We start from the raw sequence: 7,177 nt of genomic DNA, 5'->3' as shown, positions 1-7,177 counted from the left end.
ATACAGCATTCACTCTTTACAATCTCTCTAATATGCTGGTATCACTGCTTCTACTGCTTGGATTTCAAGCACTTCTTTTTCCTTTTGTGTGAAGCACTCCATTAGAGTGCATGTGGTTTTCGAGCTGTCTCCCTCGTGTACATCTCTTCTCTTACACTCTGTGGTGCTCCCTTCTGCCCAACTGGTTCGTCTCGCACCCTCCCTCTTGCCTTCACCTATGTGCTTCTTCCCATTGCTCCCCCACTTATACACTATGTTGCTTTCCCCAAACCCTATGTTGCTTTTGCGTCGCTTCTAGCCCTGCTCCCTGTTTTTTTCACAACCCTTCCCGTGGTTGCTTTCGCGGTAACTGTGTTGCTTAACTGTTCGACCCCCGTGTCGCTTCTGCTCTCCGCCTAGTTTAAAAAAAAAACTAATTCATAGATTTTGTTTTTTTCTTAGTTACTGATCCAATATAGATCGGTAACTTAAAATTAAAAAAAAAAAGTCCAGCCTCATTTTGTAGGTGGTCCATGCATGGTGCACACAGCAACAAAATGAGGTGAGAAGCTGCGTCAAATCCTTTAATTTTTTTTTTTAAACTTTGAACACACGGCACAGCATTATGGATGCTGTGCACCAGGGCTAAAAACCATCGGCAAAGTCAACACCTCTCAAAGGCGAGACCTATTGAAATAGAAATAATATCTGGGATCAAAGGGTGTGTGATGTGACACTTGCTACTGCTGACATGCCTCAGCAAGCTGTGATGTTAGTCTGTACTCCGGTACGCCATCTCCTCTCTGGCACAGCTCTCCGGGATGCTCACCTGCTTAGGCACTTCTGGACTACCCCTTGACCCACTGTGAGTATTTTTCACATCCACCAACCTATGCCCCTCCCCCACGTTTTCAAGTTAAAGCTGTGCTACAGTCCTCGATCACACCACCTAGAAATAACAGACCTCCCCGCCTCCCTAGTCAAAGATAAGGACCTCCATCTTCACGCTCCTGCTACCAGGGTCTGGCGATGGGGAAGTTTCTTTCTTTGATATACACACACTAGAGGCTAACGCGCTTCTAGGTGCCTGCAGCAGAAGTAACATCACACTAATTCAAATACACCCAGATGACAACGTACTATGGGGCTTATTCACAAGCTGCATTTTATAATACATTTAGTAATACTATAATAATATTACTAAAGTACTACAATACGTTATTCACAAAGGTGCAAGTCCACCTCCACATCTCCTATCATTTTGATAGGGAGAGCCTCACTCATGTAAGTTTACTATTCAGTAATAAACATGGGAGGGACTGGGGGAGTAGTTGGAAAATGGGGAATACTTACTGCACAATGGGAGGGGTTTACGGAGTTGTAAGGAGGGGTTTATGCAGAGTTAGGGAGCAATCTATAATTCTATACATTATTTTTAGTAATTATTATTGCATGATAAAAATGTATTAATTTTTTAACTTTAGGTGTAGACGAATTCGTTTTCCAAGTTAAATGAACATTTCTCTATACTTTACCATAGGGATACTCCACAGTCGGGGTGCAGATCTTCCTACGGTAAAGTATGTAGAAAAGTTTATTAAACTTATAACAAATTAGTAAATATATTTTGTTTTAAATAGGAATACACCTTATTTTAATTGTAGGAGAAAACAGAAAATGCTACAGCACTATTAACTTAATTTCGAATGAAATCTTTAATTAATTTAAATATATAAAATTAAATGCACATAGTTTTCTAAAGTTTAAATTAAAAAATAAATTCCCACCTAAAGTAAGGTACCTTTTATTATGCATAAGTCTGTTAAAAGTGATGAATAGCATAATTAAAATTACTCTAAAAGTAGCGTAAGCATATTTGAATAAAAAATAAAGATACACTAATGTATAAATTTAAAAAGGTTGCTAATTATTTTAAGATTAACTAATAAATATGCTTTATTTGTAGATTTCTTCATGAACTTACATTATATTTATTTATATTTGCAACTTGTTAAATAATTTACATTTAATTTAACAATATTTGCTGATGGGGCTATATTTTAAACCCATTATTTTATATGGGAGAGTTTTACAGCTTCAGTGTTTAGCCATGTGGGGTCCAGGACTTACTACTGTTTCTTTTTGGCAGTAGTAACTTACTCTTGTAAATTTGGCTCTCTCCCACTTCAGAAAGTACGACTCAAAAGTGTAAGAATAAACTTACACATGTAGTTTACTCACAATTGTAAGTTACCATTGTGAATAGCATTGCACGTTTGCAGTTTCCATGGTCTTGGTCATCTGGGTCAACCTGCAACAAACTACAGAAAGGTTCCTTTTTCTAGGAGCGTTTTATAGCACATAAATATGAATTTTGGAAGCATAATATGAAAGACTGAAATCTGCTTTATTTTATTTCCAAAAACAGATAAAAGTATTTATTTGTTTGCTCAGACTTCTTGCCTGTTCTAACAAAGCAGTATAGCACGATTGATAAACGAGGAATAACAGAATCTAATCTTTAAAGTAATCCGTGATTGTATTCACCTCTTGATCGACGGTTTGTTAGCCACGGTTTTCCTAGCAGTATTCACACTGTTTTGGAGGAGTTGTATGGAGTTCATCTCCCTGATTTGAGTGCTCATCACTCTCTTCCCCATCCTATGTTTCTCGGAGCTTCTGAAGCCCGATCGTCCTTGACGACACATTGCGCCTACATGGCTTCTCCTTTACTCAGATACGGTGCCCCTCCCGTTCACTCCCACATTTGTCCTGAGGTAGACCCCACCAGAAAGGATTCGAAGAAACCTACATAGTTTCAGGGGTCGAAACGTCGACACGTTACTGATGCCAGTATTGCCAACAGCGCATGTCGTACTGTGACTTTCTACTTTACATGGCTACGTAATTGATTGTAATCTATCTGATATGGACTGTGTTAGGAATGTGTGGCATTGATTAGCATGCCCAACAATTTGATTGTGATACTCACTAGTATTTTTTGTCACTTGCCTCACTACCTCACTTAAATCACTTTCCTCCCACCCCTTCCACTCAGTCGGGCACACCAATGATGGTTTTAAATGTTTTCTGTAAAATGTTTCCTTGAAGAATTTGTATCATGTGTTCAGTGTGATTAAATAACACTTGAGCACCATTTAACTCTTTTTTTGATTCATTGTTTTTGATTTATCTTTATTGTTTCTATTTACACTGTATTGATGTAATAGTACTGGGACCACTCCGTTCTATACTGTTCTACACCCAGGTCCCAGTGATTTTGGGTATACCCTTCTCTATAACGAAACGCGTTCTAACAAAGCAGCATCAGAGCTCCCAAGTTTCCAACATGAATAAGTGAGTAACTCAGCCAAGTCCATGTTTCTTCGCTTTGAAGTACCCAGGGGTCTCCAGCCTTTTCTGTACTGAGAGCTACTTCTGTTTAATAAAACGCATTGAGAGCTACTAATAATATTAGTGTTGATAGTTTCAATTTTCATATGTGTATTAATTCACCCAAGCAAAAGCTTGCTAATTTAATAAGCTAGGCTGCACACAGGTGAGCTACTCAGATGTAGCTGGAGAGCTACACTAGCTCACAAGCTACTGGTTGGAGACCATCCAATTATAAATTCAGGACAAGTCCTAAAAAGCAAAGGGGGAAAAAAAGCATTGGCAAAGCCAAGAGGTCTCACCTTCGGGCCTTGCCATTGTAGATCTATTGGCTGTGCGAGTGCTTTTTGCAGTCCAGCATTGCAAAAAGTCAAACAAATGTTACAGCTGATGCTGGACATTATCGGCACAAAAAAGTGTGATGCTGTAAATGCGTGCATATGCCATTACACATACGCGCCTGGGTGTTATGACGTTATGGCGGCCCCATTCTCTGACGTGTGTGCATGCATCATCACACCACATCCATTTTGAATTTTGTTTTATTGTACTCTTCCAACACGGTGGACACCCATCTAGCAGTGATAAATTAAAAACATATATATAAAAACGTCCGCTAAAATGCTTTTTTTTTTTTTGCCAGGCCTCCATGAAGTATCAAAAGAGATGTTTTCATAATAGTTTAGAAAAAAAAAATAACCCAATTACCAGCCATTTCTTCCATTCTGCACAGTTACTGACAAGTGTATATTCAGGTAGGTCTGGTTTAAATTTTAATTATGCAACAGTAATCTGAGTAATTTTAGTAGCTACTCTAGTGATGTGAAATTACCGAAATTAGGCCATTATGGCATCTTGAGTATTTAAGAGCAATTTGGGTCAATAATCCTTCGGCAGGAGCACATGAACGACAAACTAAGAGAGAGCGAGCGGCTGCTGGAGACTGCTGTTCATGCCCTGTTGTATTTAGTGCTATTTTCTTAGTGCACAATGAATTTTCGGGACGAATTTAGATGTGAGGGTGCATTTTGCACTAAGTAAATTGTGTTCAATGCTGGATCACACTTCACATAATTACGAGTAATTTTGTGATAATTACACAAGATAGAATTAGGCCAGCTATGCCTACCCCTATATTCAGTGCCTTAATCATTTCCAGGATACATAGATTTATGGTTCGTAAAGTCTGATTGCTGAACTACAGTCCTGTCCGGTGTGGGCCATTTGCCCCCCGCCCCTCCTCAGGAGGAACATCAAAAAGAGAGGAAGTGCAGAGAGGTGCAAAAGGAGCTAGAGTCGTTATGCAAAGTCAGGCCAAGACAACACATCAGAAAAACACAAAGAGAGGAACGGTTTTGAATGGAGCTAGTCCTAGTCCCCTATATATTACGATAATCAAACAAAAGAAGTAACAGTTCTGTACTTACAATTACTGCTTCAGAGAAAACTACAGGGTTGCAGGGAAATAATTATTTTTATTAAAAGAACCCTCACCTACCAACCGAGTTGGGGGCATGCTTCATCATCGGGTTCAAACCTAGGACATCGAGTGCCTCCCATGTGTGCTTCGACGCCTGAATTACAGCGGAGCGGGATTTTGTGCAGTGTCAGTGAGTGAACAGGTGATTAGAGTTAAAATTGCCTCTAAGATCCCCCTCTATGTTAGGGTAACCTAATCCTTTATTAATATAACTTCGAACCATGGCAGGGTTACAACCTTGCGCACATCTAAATTCCTGTCAATGATATTACTCAATATAAAAAGGGTGCTCTAGGAAACATCAAGGGGAGCAGCCACCTATGACCCAATATTCCTCCGTCACCAAGATGACAACAGGAAAAACAGAAAAGCAACAAATAGACGTTTCCGAGCAAGGACAAGGTAGTTGAGCCTGTAAGCAACACTCCTTAAAGCAATTTAGAGTCCAATAATTCAAATGAGCTGGTTTTCTTCTTGTATTCCTTTAATCTTCTCTGTTTTCATTAAAAGCACCAGGATAAGAACAGTAGCCAACACGTGTTTCGTCTCGGGTAAGTTGCCCGGCGACTTCCTCAGGGCTACAACAACAACAATAAAGATAATTCTATTCAGAATATATGCCACTTAAACATTCCACACAAAATCTGAGTACAAATAAGAACAAACCATTAATAAAAGTGTGACTCAGATAAAGAGAAATAAGAAAACAACATAAGCCGAAGAGAACAGAAATTCTCCACCCAGTGAAAAAGTAACCGAAAGATCATGGTGTTGACCTACACCAAAGACCCAGAAAGAGACACTCACAGCAGAGGATCACCTATCAAGAAGGAAGCTGCTTCTTACTACGCCTCCAGTAAGAACCCATCATAGTGGAATTAAAAGGAGGTCAAAGACTTTCTTAATATATAATCACAGCCAGAAAGAATTCCTTCAAAGACGTATTACTCACCCTCGAATTATAATCACTTAGAGGGTGTGTATTCTATCGGTCCGCCACACCTCTAATATATTATCGGTGTAAATCATTGCATTATTATTCGTAAATGTACGCAATTCTAAAAATGGAAAAAATATATATAAAGAAAGGTATCAATATGAGTCCTATCCCACCCTTATCAGAACACAACCCAGATCAGGCAATCCCGATATCCCTGAATCCTAATGCAAATTACGGGGCCCTTCATTATAAAGGTATAATGCTCCCAATTACATAAAGATAAAACTGAGGTTCATAAAACCACTTAGAAAAATAAAATCAAAACCTTTCTTGCTACACTGGAGTCTTATAGCACACACTGTTTTTTTGATTATTCTTTAAATTGCTTGAACAGCCAGTTAGTGGACATATTATAGGCATTTATGGAAAAGTTACCTCGAACAGTTTCACAGTCCCGATCAGAATTTCAAATGAAAGGGAAGGTCAATATCTAGAAATAAAGGTCCAGAACATTTCGATCAGACACAGCTATCACAGGCACTATCACAGCTATCTTCAACGTAATCACATTAAAAAGATTATATCAAATTTATAAATTTCACTAACGCATAGCGACTGCTATTAACTGCAGTAAAAAACCTGAACATCAAAATTCTGTATTGACATATCATATAAAATACGTTATTGTGCACTGTTGCTAAGTCAGCGTCAAACCCAGTCGTCAGCCAGAAATAAACGCAAAGGAGCCGAAAGTTTCACACAATCTCACACTATCTATATAGTGTACTAATATACATTAGCGTTCCGTTTTCAATTTACGGAAAAGCAATTTGGAAAGGAGAGCTCACCTAAATCCAAGAGGAAGCAAGAAAGGAGAGTACACCGTTCGTTGCCAATATCCAGTTAGCGTGTCAAGCCGAGCGCTCCCTTAGACTCCATTTGAACTGTATACTCGCCAATCAAACCGGACGTAGCTCCGACAAATGATTAGAAGAAGGACCTATAATTGCAATCTCTACAATGGCCGCCATCTTGTAAGATATTCAGTTACCAAAATATATTTTTAAAAAGTCGGAAGGAGTACTCGACTAAGTCACTGTCAAAATAGAACACAATCTTCTTAATTCTATAATCAAATACTAAAGTTAGGGCAACCGATAAGGTTGCTACTTTATATATCGGTATAGCAACCATTACAACAATTAAACAAATCATTGTTCCATCGTATAATCAATCGGCGGACCAGTCAATTGAAGATCTCTACTGGCCACCATCTATCTGTATATAAGTATCCCATATATATATCCCAATTCATCGTTACAGCATCGTATCATCGGCAACCTGATTAAGGTGAAATTCAAGTCGCCACAGGTACCTGAGACTCA

At 38.8% G+C, this 7,177-nt stretch overlaps 1 long non-coding RNA gene across 1 annotated transcript; it reads right to left on the bottom strand.

Annotated features, from left to right (window-relative positions):
- Positions 1–2,367: 2,367 nt before the first annotated feature.
- On the bottom strand, positions 2,368–6,755 carry LOC146769065 (uncharacterized). Its single transcript, XR_014976505.1, has 3 exons — positions 6,641–6,755; positions 6,228–6,282; positions 2,368–5,430 (listed from the first exon to the last, which is right to left on the bottom strand). It is a non-coding gene; the product is annotated as an uncharacterized LOC146769065 (long non-coding RNA).
- Between the last annotated feature and the right edge of the window lie 422 nt (positions 6,756–7,177).

This window comes from Triturus cristatus, unplaced genomic scaffold, assembly GCF_964204655.1.
Source record: "Triturus cristatus unplaced genomic scaffold, aTriCri1.1 SCAFFOLD_752, whole genome shotgun sequence".
Taxonomy (NCBI): Eukaryota; Metazoa; Chordata; class Amphibia; order Caudata; family Salamandridae; genus Triturus; species Triturus cristatus.
The sequence above is the reverse complement of the archived record's forward strand: the minus strand, read 5'-3'. Positions and strand labels throughout refer to the sequence as shown.